Source organism: Felis catus, chromosome A3 (assembly GCF_018350175.1).
Source record: "Felis catus isolate Fca126 chromosome A3, F.catus_Fca126_mat1.0, whole genome shotgun sequence".
Classification (NCBI taxonomy): Eukaryota; Metazoa; Chordata; class Mammalia; order Carnivora; family Felidae; genus Felis; species Felis catus.
In genome coordinates this window covers 11619207-11634320 of record NC_058370.1, presented here as the reverse complement: position 1 = coordinate 11634320, position 15114 = coordinate 11619207, and the positions used below count along the sequence as shown (strand labels likewise).

Below are 15114 nucleotides of genomic sequence, written 5' to 3'. Positions count from 1 at the left end.
CTGGACGTACTGGGCAGTGCCCCAGCTGGGAAATCCGGCATTGGGTGTTGGTGGGGGGCAGGCAGGTGGGGAGCTTAAAGAAGGAATTCAGGAAATGAGTCATAAAAAAATGACCAAGAATTGAGCTTACTCTGGAGTGGGCCCTGTCTACTTGCCTTCAAAGTATTAACTAATTTAATCTTCCCAACAACCTCATGAGGTAGGTATTACTACCAACCCTGTTTTGTAGATGAGGAAACGGGCTCCGAGAGGCCTAGACGTTTGCCCAAGGCACACAGCTCCTAAGGGGCAGAGCTCAGACCTGACCTCAGGCATCAGTGCTCCAGAGCCCTCGGGAGCAGCTGAGTGTTCTCTTCCACATTCCCATGGTTGCCTGCAGGTCTCCACTTCATGTAGTAGGTGCTCAGGAAATCCTTGTTCCGTGAGCTTATGGGGATTTATATCATCACTGTCATTTGATTTGGGAATGCCTGACTCCCTTTCAAAGGAAGAGTCTGTTATCATTGTCGTGTCACAGGAGAGGAAATTGAGGCCCCAGGTCACAGAGGCAGGAAGTGGTGAGGCCAGGATTTGAACCTCCAGTAGGAAAAGTGTTCTACAAACAGGCAGGGTGGTCATCATTAGGATCTTCAGCCATTTGAATTGTAATTCACCTTCATGTATGCCTTGAGTGGGCCCTGCGTCCTGCGGGGGGGGGGGGGGGTGGAGATCCTACCCTTGTCCCTTTCCTGCTCACAATTCTCCCATCGCTGCCCACTGCCCTGAGGATGTAATCCAGGCTCTCTGCTGCCTAAAGGCCATGGCTGATCTGGTCTCCACCCTGCCCAACTCTCTGACACCCCCCCCCCCCCAATCTCCCCTTTTCCCTCTCCACTCCAGTCTCCTCCAACACACGTTTCCCACCCCAGGGCCTTTGCACACACAGCTCTCCTGCCTGGAACTCTCTTTCCATGGCTACTCTGTCTCACCCTTCGGTTCTCAGCTCTAATGTCGCCTCCTCAGAGAAGCCTTCTTGATCATTTGAGCTCAAGTCCCCCTCATTGTTACCCATCACATTGCCTCTTCTTTTCTCTCTTTTCGTATCCTGCTGCCTTGCTGGAATTTTATTTGTTTATCATCTACCTCCTGTAGTGGGCTGAGCCCTCATGGGCAGGGACCACGTTTGTTTTGTTCACTGCCGAACTGCCTGGTGTATGGTGGGTGCTCTATAAACACGCATGGAATAAATGAATGAGTGAAGGATGGATGGAAATCCTCTAAGAATCTGGGTGCTGAGAGGAGGAGTAGAAGCCTTGGGGCCTAGGCTGGAGTCTGAGACCTCCTTTCCCTGGGTCTCCTGTCCCCAGGGAGGCGCCCCTGCCAGGATAGGAGGGTGGGCGTGGGGGCAGCGGGCAGGGCTGGGCGAGGCCTCCTCGCTCCTTACTGTTTTCATCCTCTCGGTAATTATGGGCTCAGACACTCCTCGATGCCTTCTCGGAATAATAGCCGGGCCTGTTATCAGCAGCATCTCCCGGACCTTTACACAAACAGTCATTAATCAAGTCTCGCTGCCACCCTGCCCTCCCTCCTGGTGGAAACCGAGGCACAGAGAGATGAGGCTACTTTCCCAGCATCACACAGCCAATTCGACGAGGAGAGGCTGTTTTGCCCCCAACTCTCTGGGCTGGGAGGGGGGGGGTTCCTTCCCCATTCCACTTAGGGGGAGCTTCTGAGCCTGCCATGGCTGGGGGGCCCTGCCCCCAGTTCCCAGCCCCCAGCCTGCCTTGAAGCCCCGGGGGCCTTCCAAGGTGGCCTCTTAATCACTGCCGGTTAATTAAGGAGGTTAAACAACTCTGTGGGGCCCATGCGGGCCTGCCCAGGGAGAAGGTGGCAGGTCTGTCTCACGGCGAGGCCCCTGCTCCCCAGGCCTGGCAGGGCACCGTGCCGCCTCTGCCCTCCGCGGGGCCTGGGGGTCTCTGGGGAAGGTTCCACAGGACTCCATTGTTGGTGGGTGCCCCCTCCCCTTCTTCGGGTGGTGTGTGGGAGGTGCTGGCATCACTTAATGAGGCCTCCACGGCTGCCAAGGAGAGCTGGAGGAGTTGAAACAGGTTCTGGGTGAGGTGAGTTTCGTGGGCTGGGCAGAATCTGTGGCTCTTTGCCATGTGGGCGCTCCCTGGGGCGGTGGGGGGCAGGCGTGGGACCCCTGCCTCCTCCCTGCCCTCCCTCTGCCCCGGGGGGCAGGCGCAGAGGAAGCTTGGGAGGGGACAGTGAGGATGACAGAGGATGGTCGTCAGGACTCCCATGACCCCTTCTTCCCACAAGCCCGTGGGAGCCATACCGAATAGGCCCACAGCAACAGGGCCCGGGGGTCCTGAGACATTGCCAATCTGTAGTCTGATACAGACTTGGGCGCTGGTCTTCCTACCCGGGAAGTGAGGGTGGTTGGAGGTGACAATGTCGGTCTCGCAGCTTTAGTTCAGGAAGGATCCGTCCCGGACAGAGCAGCCTAACTTGCTGTGTGACTTTGTGCAAGGTGCTTTCCTCCTCTGGGCCCCCGTAGTTCTGGCTGTACTGGTGGTGGTGGACAGAGTGATGACAAGTGGTCATTCCTGCTGACCCTCTGTCTCTGGTGAGGCTGAGAACACCTCCTGAGGGGCACCCAGACCCGCTTTCTCCAGGCTGCACAAAGAGGTTATTCAGTATGCCTCTCTTGGCCCCGGGGAACCTGAGGCCCTGGACTTGGGCCAAGGAGGCTTGGGAGGAAGCTCCCATCTGGTGCTTGGACACACTCCCTGGGGCTGGGCTGTGGATCCCAGGATGGAGAGGGCCAGCCCCTCTGCTGAAGCCCCCAGGGTCCACAGTGGGATGGGCTGAAGCAAGGCTGGCTCAAGGCAGAACCCACTGTGCTCCCAGAGCCTGTCTGGGTGTGGGGCCCTCCTGGCTCTTTGGGTCCCACAATGGTTTTTTTTTTTTTTTTTTTAATTAAATCACATTTTGGAGGTATAATTTACATGCAATAAAACTTGCCCTTTTTTGGTGTCGCATATAGTTACATAACCATTACTACGAAGAAGGTGTAACGTTGTTTCCCTCCTTCCAGAAAGTTCTCTTTCCCTTTGTCATCAGTCCCTTTCCCTACCACCAGCCACCGACAATCCCTGATCTCCTCCAATTTGTTATTTTAGAAATTTTTGAACTTACAGAAAAGTGTAAAAACTTCACAAGGAACCTCAGCAGTCCCTTCACCCAGATTCCCCAGCTGTCAGCACTTGGCCCCATGTGTGTTCTTGGTCTCTCTCTCTCTCTCTCTCTGTCTGCGTGAGTTTTGCTGAACTGTTTGTAAGTTGCAGACGTCCTGACGCTTTACCCTAAACACTTCAGGGAGCATCTCTGAAGATCAAGAAAGAGCATGTTCCAGCATAGCACACAGCTGCAATGCCATTATCACACCTCAGTCATCTAGCATCGACCCGGTCCTATCACCTAATATCCAGCCTGTGTCCAGACTACTGAGATTGCTCCCAAGTGTCCCCAGTAGCTGGGGGTTTTGTTGTTCTCATTGTTTTCTGGTCCAGATTCCGATCAAGGATCAGGCTCTGCATTTGGTGGCAAGTGTCTTTGGTGTCCTTTTATCTGGAACATTCCCCCTGTCCTTGCTTGATATGTAATGCATTCTTTTTTTTTAAAAAGCTGCCCTCGTGGTCCTCCACACCTAGAGCTCAAGGGCAAGTACTGGGGGGGGGGCAGAGTGCCAGGGAAGGGGCTGCTGACTTGGGCACATGGGGTGTCCTGAGGGTCCTTTCTTAAAAGCTTTGTTTGGAAGGAGGGGGCAGGCAGGAGGGAGGCCGGGTGGGAGAGAGAAGGAGAGAGAGACAGACTTGGGTTCGTTGTTTCAACTTCCAATAATGCTGAAAAATTCAAAGCAAAAAGCATAAAACAATTTGGATAGAGAGGATTGTGGATCACACCTCAGCTCTGCCCAGCTCCCCTCCCCGGGCTGTGAGACCTTGGGCAGAAGAAGTCCCCTCTCGGGACTCAGTTTCCCCATTTGTGAAATGAGGACAGTATCAGTCTGTCCACCTCCCCCAGCTGTCTTGAGGATTAAACAAGTGAACTCGTGCAGCGTATAAATAGCAATGACTCCGATTTTTGACAATTTGGTGACAGTCTTTCCAGACAATTCTCTATCTACCTACACGCATGGAAATATGTGAATATTGTAGTATGTAACTTGGGTCACCTCTTTTTTCCCCTCAGTAGTTTATTAGAAGTATTTTCCCACAGTGAAAAATGCAGCACTCTTCCATCGTGTAGCAAATTTTAGCTTTTACTAATGTTGCCAACAGATAATACCAAATACATGGGTGCAGGAAGGTGTGCAGTTAAAAGTCTGTGTTCCTCCTGCCCCTGTTCCCTCAGTTCCTCGCGGGACATTTGGTTTGGCTTTCCAGAAGGGTTCTACACGTATCCAAACGAAAACATAGATTTTCTTTCTTCTTCTATTCCTACAGCTGTCGGAAGACAGCTGTTCCCATGCCTTGTTTTTTTCCCTTAACAGGAGATCTAGGAGGTGGTCCACATCAGTGCGTAAGGAATGCCCTTCCTTTTCTCCTTTTTTTCTTTTTTTCCCAAGCAGTCCCTTGTGGAAATGGACCACGGTTTAATGAGCCAGTTCCTTACTGATGGCCATTGAGGTACTTGCAGGCTTTCGCCACTGAAAATTGCAACAGACAGTCTTGTGCAAATGTCTTTGTGTCCATGTGCAAGTCTGTAGCATATATTCCTAGAAGTGGAGCTGCTGGGTCAGACGTCGTGTGTATCTTGAGCTTTGCTCTGCCATCATAGCTAATGGCCGCAAGGATCCCCATGTATTTAACAGGCCCCTCCTGGCGGACATTTAGGTGGTTCCAGTCTGTCTTTCCTATAAACAACGCCACAATGAACATCTTTGTGCAGCTGTCTTTGTGTGCAGAAGCAGCCGGCTTGTGGGGATTTCCCAGGAATCCGAGGACAGATCAACAGGAAGTACTGAGAAGGGAGAATGGAACCAAAGGGGCCTGTGGGTATGGCTGGTGGTCGGAGTAGCTGCTGATGGGACCCTCACCACCACAGACTCCTCTAAACCCTGTTAGTGGGGTGTGGGCGAAGATCCACAGCTTGGAGGCTATTAGAAATGCAGAGTCCTGGGCCCCCACCCTAGCCCTGTTGAATCGGGACCTCCATTTGGCCGGCAGACAATTTTGAGAAGCATTGCCCCAAAACAAACCCAGAGACCCCATTTCCTCCCTGTTCCTGGAAGATAGGGTTTAGCCTTGGCTCTGGGGCAGATCTGGGGCCAAACCTGGCTTCCCCACCTACTGGCTGTGTGAGTGGGGCGAGCTGGATCACTTCTTGGTGCCTCCGTTTCCTCATCGTTAAGCGGGAATGAAAGTGGCCCTCACCTCACGGGGCAGTTGTGAGAACCACACACACTCACTCACGTGGAAGTGTTCAGCGTAGTAAGTGCTCAATAAATACCGTCATTGTTCTGCACACATTAGGTAAGGTGTGGGGGTCAGATCTCTCTGTCTCCATCGTCATCTCTCACTCTGTCTCTGTCGCCATCTGTCTCTCCTTCTGTTTTATCTCCCCGTCTCTCAGTGTCTCTGACTCTCTGTTCTTCTCTCTCTTGTGGGGCCGTATGTGCTGTGTAAGCATCTGTGTAAATGCGAAAAGCCTGGACAAATAAAGCTAGAATACAAAGAGGAAAACGCAAGCTGAAAACTCACAGTATCGTGAGGGCAAAATCATACCGTTACACAAACTTGGAAATATTACCAGCAAAACAGGCACGTTTTCAGGGGGGATGTGGTGGGGGCCTGCCAGGACATACAGCCTGGCCCACGGTTGTGTCTCTTTCCTATTTCTCTGGGCCCAGTGCAGGCTTGGACCTGGGTAGAGCTAAATGATGAAGAACAAAGATTCTTGCCCCAGATGGCCACTAAGTTTCTTCTTCTCTGTCACATCTTCTCTGTGTGACCGTGGGCAGGCACAATCATCCAGCTCATTGACCTGCTATGTCAGGTCCTGGGACGCAACCGTGGACAAGATGCACAAAAGGCCTGCTTTGTGGTGTTTGTATCTACGACGGTATACCTGTGGCAGATAATGTAGAAGTGAATCTTAGATAGTGCTAAGTTATCTGCCTAAAATAAAATATGGTTATATAATAACAGAGATGGGGTGGAGTTACTTTACCCTGGGGGAAAGGGTCTGGAAGGTTGCTCTGACCTGAATTCAGGGACCAGAATGATGAAAAGGATCAGGGCATAGAAAGTTCTGGGAAAAGGGCATTCCAGAAGAGGGAACAGCAAGGGCAAAGGCCCTGAGGCAGGAACAAGCTTGGGGGCCAGTCATGATCGTAAGCTTTCAGAGGAGGAAAAGATCTCAGGAGCAGGACAGTCTTTGCTGAGTGTTTTGAACAAGTCACTTGCCCTCCCAGAGACTTGGTTTCCCCTCTGTGTGAAATGATTAAAGCCAGTAGTAGGCGAGAACCTCTTTATTGGAGGGGCTCAGGGAATGGTTGCGGTTTGGGAGGATGTGTCTGGAAACTGGGCACAGCAGGACCGCTTTTTATTCTTGGATTATTTGGGGTGGCTTTTGGGGGGTGACAGTGGAGATTTAGGCTGAAAGCAATGCCCCAGCCTCCTCATGGCTCAGCCCCTGATTTCAGGAGTTAATAGCCTGAAGCACTCGGCATAATGCCTGGTGCAGAGCAAGTAGACAGGAATGGGGAGGGCATTCCAGGTGGGAGGAAAGGCGTGGAGATGGGAATGTTTAAGGCGTGTTAGGGGAAGAGTGAGGAGACCAGCTTGGCTGGTGGGGAGGGGTGAGAGAGGAGGCTGGAAAGACAGGTTGAGGCCCAGGTTGAGACCTTGAATGGCATGCAAAACGGAGGGTGGGCCTTGGCCTGTAGGCAGTGGGGAGCCATTGTATGTTCTAGAGCAGGAGAAGCCACAGAAATGGTTTTCGGTTTTGGTTTGGTTTTCAGTGAAATATTTTATTATATTTATTTAATAAAAATTTTTTAATGTTTATTTGTTTTTGAGAGAGAGAGAGAGAGAGAGAGAGAGAGAGAGAGAGAGAGAGAGAGAGACGGAGTGAGAGCGGGAGAGAGGCAGAGAGAGAGAGGGAGACAGAGTCCAAAGCAGGCTCCAGGCTCTGAGCTGTCAGCACAGAGCCTGACACGAGCCTGGACTCGAACCCACGGACCGCGAGATCATGACCTGAGCCGAAGTCAGTCACTTAACCGACTGAGTCTCCCAGGTGCCCCTTCAGCGAAATAGTTCAGACTTTCAAAAACGTTTGAAGGATAATAAAATGGGCTTCCATGCAGCCATCATTCAGCTTAAGAAGAAAACGCCCCAATATTGCTTACAAGCCCGGAAGCCCTTCCCCAGTTGTATCTCTCCTAAAAGTCACTGCAGGCCCGGATTTGGCGTTCAGGATTCCACGCGTGTCTTTGTCCTTCTGTTGTCTGTTTGAGGGAGGACAGTCGAACGCACGAATCTCACTTGTACGATTTGACAGCTCTGGGATCACCACCTACTTGCAATCACAGAGCAATTGTGGCATTTGGTTGTGCTGTTCTTGAACGTCATATATATGGGACCATTCTGCAGGTGCTGTTTGGTCTCTGGCACTTTCTTTCACTCAGTGTTAGGCCCATGAGATCCCTCCGTGTTTCGGGCCGGTGGTTCCTTTCACTGCTGCGTCTTAGTCTACTGTTTAAACAGACCACCGTCCCCTTCATGTGGAGCTGGTCACCACTTCCGGTTTCCTGGCCGGTGCTGCTGTGGACATTCTTGTACGTACCTTTTGCTGGACCTAAGAACACAGTTCTTTTAGTAGATGCTCCGGAAGGAACTGCAAGGTGATGCGGGACGTGTGTTAGTTTTTACAGCTGTGGCCAGTTTCCCAAAGTGGCTATGCCACATCTTTATACTTTTACACACACACACACACACACACACACCCCTGAGGGTTTTGGTGCCCTGCTGTGGTCGTGCGTGTGATTATACAGAGGGTGTCACGGGCACATTCACTTCTGCAGCTGGCTTTTTTTCCTCTCAAAGCTCTGTTTTGGAGATCTGCGCCCATTGGTCTAACACACAGCTTGAGTGCCTCTATTCTCAACGTAGGATCTGTCATGTAAACAAACGGCAGTGCTCTCCTCCCAGCTCCGGTGCCTGGATGCTTAGCTTATTCCCCTAGGATTCTCTTTCTGGATTTTCATGATCATCTGTTATGTGTCGGGTAAGGCCAGTGAACACGGGTGTGGGGGAGCTGTCACGGCCCATCCCGGCAGGAGACGAGGTAGAGGGGCTGGGGCAGATGGAGGGACATTTAGGGAACTTGATTGTGGGGGAGGAGGAAGGAAACAAGACTGGGACTGGGTGGGGGCAGAAGCCCAGGGTTGAATCCTTCCTCCCACTTTCTGGCTGTGTGACCTTGGGCATGTGACTTTGCTGGCCTATAGCCTCAGTTTCCTCATCTGTAACAGGGGATCATTCACCGCACCTGGTAAGCAGAGTGAGCAGAGCCGTTCAGCGGACTCGGCAGGGTTTGAATCCGTTTATTAGCCGGCTGACTTCAGTTGTCTTAGCTGAGCCTCAGTTTCCTTATCTGTAAAATGGGGATAATAATAATAATAATACCTCCTCCTAGTGGTTTTGTGACAATGAAATGAGATCCTGTACGTAAAGCACTGATTAAATGCTCGATAACTGATAGCCTCGTGTTATTATTACTGTTGCTGCTGCCTTCCCTTTCTTTCCAGCCAGAAGGTGGGTGCCTGGAGGGCACAGCCTGGCCTTTTGCCTCCTTCTTCCTTCTGGGGGTCACTGGAAATCTGTGGGGTCTAACTGTGTACCATTGCTGTATCCCAGGTGGGTGACCTGGTTGAGCCCAGCCCCTGTCAGAGCCTTGGTTTTTCCCTGTAACGTGAGGCCCGTGGCAAGGTCTCCGGCCAGTTGGTTTCCTGCTGGGCCTATGATCTAGAAAGTGGACAGGGACGTAAAGTGGGTAGGTGGGGTCTTGTGCGGGGGCGACACCTTCCTAGCAATGCTGTGGATGCAGTCTTGGGGGACCTCCTAGAGGTGAGGCAGGTGGGGGTGCTTCTGGCTGAACCCCTTTGGAAAGGAGCCATGGTGGCAGGGAGAAGCAAGAGGAAGGGGTTTGTGGTTCTGCTGACCCCCTGGAGGTTTCAGCAGCAGGGACGTCCGAGCCCCTTGATGCAGGGTGGGGACACTCAGGCCACAGGGAGAGGGGGGCCGGTGTCCCAACTCCCGACCTGTCTCTGAGGTCCACGTGCTGTGTGGTCCCGGGTACCTGGTGTACCTTCTCTGTGCCTCAGTTTCCTTTGCTGTGAGTGGCTCAGGTAGGCCTCACTGCCTTGTCTGCCGGATTTCCCGGCCCCCGCAGACCCCCTGGCCCGGCCCCCTTGCCTGCGAGGAGGCTGAGGCCAGGGCTCAGGGCCAGGGCCGCGCACCTTGACAACCCGCCCACGCCGGGCACAAAGGCCCATTGTTTGGGCCCACGTTGGCGGGGAAGCGGGCGGGGAGCAGCCGCCTTTCACCCAACCCGCTTGTGGTCGGCGGGGACTGAGGAGCCATTCACAGAGGCCCCCGCCCCCTGACCGGGCCCCGGGCCAGGCCGCCTCCCGGGCAGGCGCCCTCGCCAAGCTGGCAGCTCCTGCTCTGAGCTGGGCCTCAGTTTCCCCAGCTGAGAAAGGGGTAGCAGAATGGCTCTGGTGGGGCCAGCAGAGCTTGCTTGCTCTCTGACCTCGCTGCCCAGAGGTCCATACCCGCGGGGCCGCGGCTTCACCTGGCACAGAGAGGCTGCTCCGGCTGTGCCCGAGGATGGGGAAACTGATGGGGAAACTGAGGCACCGGGCCTTCAGGGCCCCACAGGCCTGGCTTCACATTCTGGGTGACGTCGCGACTCTGTTCGCTTCCATGAACCTTAAGTTTCCTCATCTGTAAATGGAGACTCGCAATCTGTCCGTCAGGGTAAAATTCAGAAACGCATCCTAGGTGTCAACCATGTGCAGGACTGATTCTAGGATTCGGGGGCCCGGGGCAAAAGGAAGCGCAGTGCCCCTCGTTCACAACAGGGGTTTCAAGATGGCACTTAGCGTCGCACCGAGTGCGGGAGCCTCTAAGCGTGGGACTGTGTGTGACGACACGAATCGCATCAGACCCTGTTCCAGGCAGAGGGGACACGGCCAATAAGCAGGAGAAAGCTTCCGTTCTCGTGGAGCTGACGGTCTGTCACAGGGACCCGGGGCGTCCTTGGGGGGCTGCCTGATAGATCTTTCTGTCTGGAGGCCTGCTCCTCCGGGGCCTGCTGGCCGGGCCGAGGAGGGTGGGCTGGGGCACCCCAGCTTCCCGTCGAGGCTTTGGTCTCCGTGGCCTCACATCAGGCTGGGCCCCCACGGGAGTAACGACCGACATTTACCGACTCCGTGCCGGGGCCGATCCAGACGCTCTTCCCAGCTACCTCGGAGCATCCCCGTAACAGCCCTAAGAGAGGCAGGGCTGTATGGTTAGGCTCTATACAGATGGGGAAACTGAGGCTCGAGTCAGTGAATGGGAGAGGCAGGGTTTAATCTGGGCTGTCTGGTACCAGAGCCTTCATCTCCTCATCCCACTGTCTGCCAAGGGGGGCAGCGGTGGGCCAGGCGGTGTGTGCCTGGGGCAGAGGCCCTGCTGGGGTTCGAGCCGGGAGGGGCGCGGGTGTGCCCGTGGCCCGCCAGCTGCCACCTGGGTTGGCCCTGCTGTGTGGCCCTGAGTCACAGCCCTGTGTCCTGGGAAGCTGGCTGCGCCTCGGGCATCCGTGGGGCCTGAGTCACGGCAGAGCGCACCCTGCCACCCAGCCCATCTCCCGCCCGGGCCTGGGGACAGGCAGGTCCTGGAAGCGGATCCCTGGGCAGGAACTCACATTTGTGCCCACTGTCGGGGGCAAGAGAGATGCACCCGCTTGCGCCCCAGAAGCATATTTCTTTCCTTGTCTCATTGAGCTCAAGCTCACCCTTGCAGGTTATCCCAAGATGGATTAGCTGGCTGGGTAGTTACTGAGCTCCCTGTCACCAGGAGCATTCAAGGAAGGATAGCCTGTCAGGATGCTGAAGAGGGTTGTTGTATCAGATTGGGTCTGGTGTTGGAGTATGTGACTTCCCGAGCCCTACACTTCGTTCCGGTACTTATTTTTGAGTCGCTAACGTGAGCCAATGGTACAAAAATCCAAACAGTACAGAAGGGTATGGAGTGACGAGTAAGTGTCCATCCTCCCTGGCTCCCAGCCTCCAACCTTTCCTCCCCAGAAGCAGCCGCCTTTAACTGATTTCTTCCCCCCAGAGCTGATTTACGTACATACGAACAAATATATAAACTGTCCTTTCCTCCTGCCCTTTATATCCCATTCCGCCCCTCATTTTATTTTTGTTTGACTTGACAACTTATATTGAAGGCTGTTCCAGGTAGCACACGCAGGGCCGTTCCGTCCTTCTTACTGTGCCAATGGTAGTTCTCCTCACCTGCCTAAATAATCTATGTGACACATTTAATTAAAGGGCTTTTAATCCTGAATTCTACATTCTGGGATCCACACTGTCCTTCACTCTGGTGGTGGCCTGAGGAAATTTTCAAAGTTTGACTGGAAACTATGAGCTCTTCCCACATCTGCAGGGATTTGTGAGGACGGTGGGGGCGGGGGGGTGGTGTCTGTTTTTGGTTGAGATTATAGAAGACGTAAAAGACAGAAAGAGTGAGAGAAAACCTTTTACCCACACACCTCCATGCTGGGCACTCATGATCCAGTGGTGAACCCCTGGGCACCAGCTCATCTACCTGTAATGTGGCCAGGCTGTGGGGAGGTACCTGTGTGTGTGTGTGTGTGTGTGTGTGTGTGTGTGTGTGTGTGTGTGTGAGGGGTCAGAGATGGCTCCTCAGTGGAGAGATGATTTAGGGGGGGCTTTCAGGGATGCATAGGAATTCATATGAGAAATGTGGAGATGGTCCTACCAGGCAGAGGGAACAGCATGAAGAACAAAACTCAACCTCTAACAAGGTTGACTGTGTAACCCGAGCTATTCAGACATTTTTTCTTTTTTCTCTTGATTGATTCTTTATCCTATAAAAGCTTCCTTCCGTCTGCCTCATTTTGGAGTTCTCTGAGACTGTCCATTTCATGAAGTGTTATATTAATTAAAAAAAAAAAGGAACTACTTGGTGGGTGCAGAACAGACTACCAGCTTCAATTTATTGAGCACCTACTATGTGCCAAGTACTGTGCTCGGTGCTTTAAAAGTCACTGCTGCATTTAACCTCCCCCTCACTTCTAGGCTATTGTTGCTCCCATGTCACAGATGAAAATCGAGGTGCAGAAAAACCTAGTCACGTGCTCATGGCCATACAGCTGTAAGTTCTGGAGCCCGGATTTGAACCAGGCAGCTTGAGCTCTTGGCCATTCTAATATTTCACAAAGGCAAGGGGGTAGCTGGTGAGGCCCTGAATGTTAGACCTCAACTTTGGACCTTCCCAGCTCAGGTCCTGCCCCTGCTCAGAGGCCTTCGGTGGTGCCTCACGGCACCAGCATGGGTGCATCGCGCAGCATGAGGCCTTTCTGGTGTGCTGGTCAGTAACTGTCAGGGAGGAGTCACGAACGGCAGCTGTGGAGCAAGGGAGTACTCAGGGCACACATAGCCCGGCCTGTCCCCACTGGTGGGTTTCAGACATGGCTGGATATTGGACTGGGCTTCAAGGTCTCGGGTGCAGCTCTGGTTAGCCCTTTGGCCCGGCCCCTCTGGGCTCTGGGGAGCAAAGAGTAAGCACAGATCCTGGCCCCATAGGTCTGTGTCCCATGTGCCCTAGTGGGCCCTGGGCCTGGGGCTTTTGAAGTCCCACTGACTCTGCAGCGTGCGAATTCATCACCCCGTGTCGCAAGATGAGAAAGTGGAGGTTCAGAGAGGTGAAGTGACTTGTCTAAGGCCACACAGTGAATAAAGAGCAGAGCCGGGACGTGAATCCAGACGCCGAGTTTGACTCTTGACCACCCCACGCTCCTGCTTCCATTCAGGAGGGTTTGCCAGTCTGCCCCTGGGCAGGGGCTTCACTCTCTCTCTTACCCGGTCTTCTGGAAAGGAGTAATGATCCCATTTCCCTGGGAAGCTTGACTGTTGTCCTGTTGTGCCCAGGGACTCAGGATTGGGGGGGTGGTGGCTGGAGATGGCCTGTGCTGCCCCCCTTAGCCCTCTGCCAGCATTAAGACATGGGCCCATGTTCTCTCCTTGTTTCCCTCAGAAGTGAGAACATAATAGTCGGTTCAAATGTCAGGCCTGCTCTGCTGCTTTGGGGAGACTGGTTGAGCAGGTCTGGGGGAGGGACAGAGAACGGAAATTATTAATAATTGCAAAGCAGCCAGCCGTGCTGCAGGCCTTGAGATGTGTCTGTGTGTGTCTTTGGAGGTGCAGGGTTGGGGGATGCTAAATGTAGGGACCCTGCCCGGGAGTGAGGGGCAGCCTGCAGCTTCCCAGGGGCCTGTGTGGGGGCGGGGAGAGGAGGGGGGAGCACAGAGGCAGCCTCTCTTATTTGAGACACATCTTGGCCTCCCTGCCTCCCATCAACTCGTGTGAGGAGGGCTCTACCAACCTCAAGAGGAGGAGGGAAAGAGCCTACTGTGTGCCTTCAGAAGGTGTCTCACTACATGCTGCGTATAATTCTCCCCACACCCAGATGAGGTTGGCATTGTTATTATCTCCGATCGGCAGTGGGGGAAGCAGGCACAGAGGGGTTCAGTCCAGATTTGAACTCAGGATGTTTGACTGCAGTTAGACTGCCCTTGCTGGCATTTCCACACTCTACTTGGGGTGGAGGGATCCCCGTTCCCTGGAAAAGCTCCCCCCTGCCCCCAGCATCAGCACCATCCCCGGAGGGTGGGAGTTGGTCCCAGGCTTCTCTGAACCTCAGTCTCCTCATCTGTAGAATGCGGAACCAGGGTCCCTTCCACCAGAGTCAGAGCTTGCTGACAAGGGGCGGAAGGAAGGCAGTGAAGGGCAGGTTTATGGCCTGCCCACCATCAGTTGCCCTCCAGAGCCAGTCCCTGGGGACTGTGCGTCCCTTCCTTCCCCCTTTCTCCAGCACCCACCGCAAGCTCTGCCTCGTAGCCATGACCACAGGCAGCTGTGCATTGGGTCTTCCTTGGCCCCTCAGGCACCCACAGAGTGGGTTCCCTAGCTGGGTTTGGGATGACACAGTCCGAAATGTCCCAGGGTGATCAGAGCACACTCTAGAAACAAAATGCTTGAATGGCGGAAGCCGAGGCTGTTCAGGGAAAGGACGCTGGGGATTCTGGGAGCCAAAGCCAACCTCTGGGCTTGCGGCTAGCTACCACCGACGGCAGAGGCATGCCCAGATCGCGTGCCACTGAGCTCCAGGACCGCCGCGTCTGGGGGGGACCTCCGGGCGTCCCCCTCCTTGGCCTGCCCTGATGGACTGATAAGGCCCAGCTTGGAGGAGGCAGAGGCCATAATTACAGGCCTCAGCGGTGGCGGGAGGCGAGTCATGAGGTGGGGGTGACTCAGCGGATTGCTCCATGAGTGGGGCGGGGGTGGGGCCGCCCGTCTGCCCCTCGCCCAGCTGGCCTGAGGAGGGCCTGGGCGCCCAGGAGGCCCAGTGGGTCCACTGGGTGCGACCAGGCGGGGGGCTCACCCCTGGGCCTGTGACTGGGTCTCTGTGCCTCTTGGCATCCTTGGAACTTGGTTTTGTGTCGGGATTGGGGGCGGCTGGGTTTTCCCCTTGCTCCGTCTCAGGCCTTGGCTTCTGGGAAGTGGGAATCAGGGCTCAGAGGTGCCAAACAGTGGGAACCGACTGAGAGCAGCGGGCTCGTGGCCTTGCGGATTTACTGAACCTCAGGGGCAGGGTGCCGGGAATCCCAGACGAGTGAGACATAGGACCTCAGACATGTGTGGACTCCAGGAACCAGCAGGTGATGGTTTCTAGAACCAATATTTCCAGGTTCACAGATGCATGGATTAGCAGGTTTGTAGAATTACAGATTTATAAAATCAGGAGATCAGTTACAATTGGTTCCAGAGGA

General features: G+C 54.1%; 1 long non-coding RNA gene across 7 annotated transcripts in view; it reads left to right on the top strand.

Annotated features, from left to right (window-relative positions):
* Positions 1–15114, top strand: part of LOC102901687 — a 234312-nt gene that overhangs the window by 62274 nt on the left and 156924 nt on the right. The window lies entirely within an intron of this gene.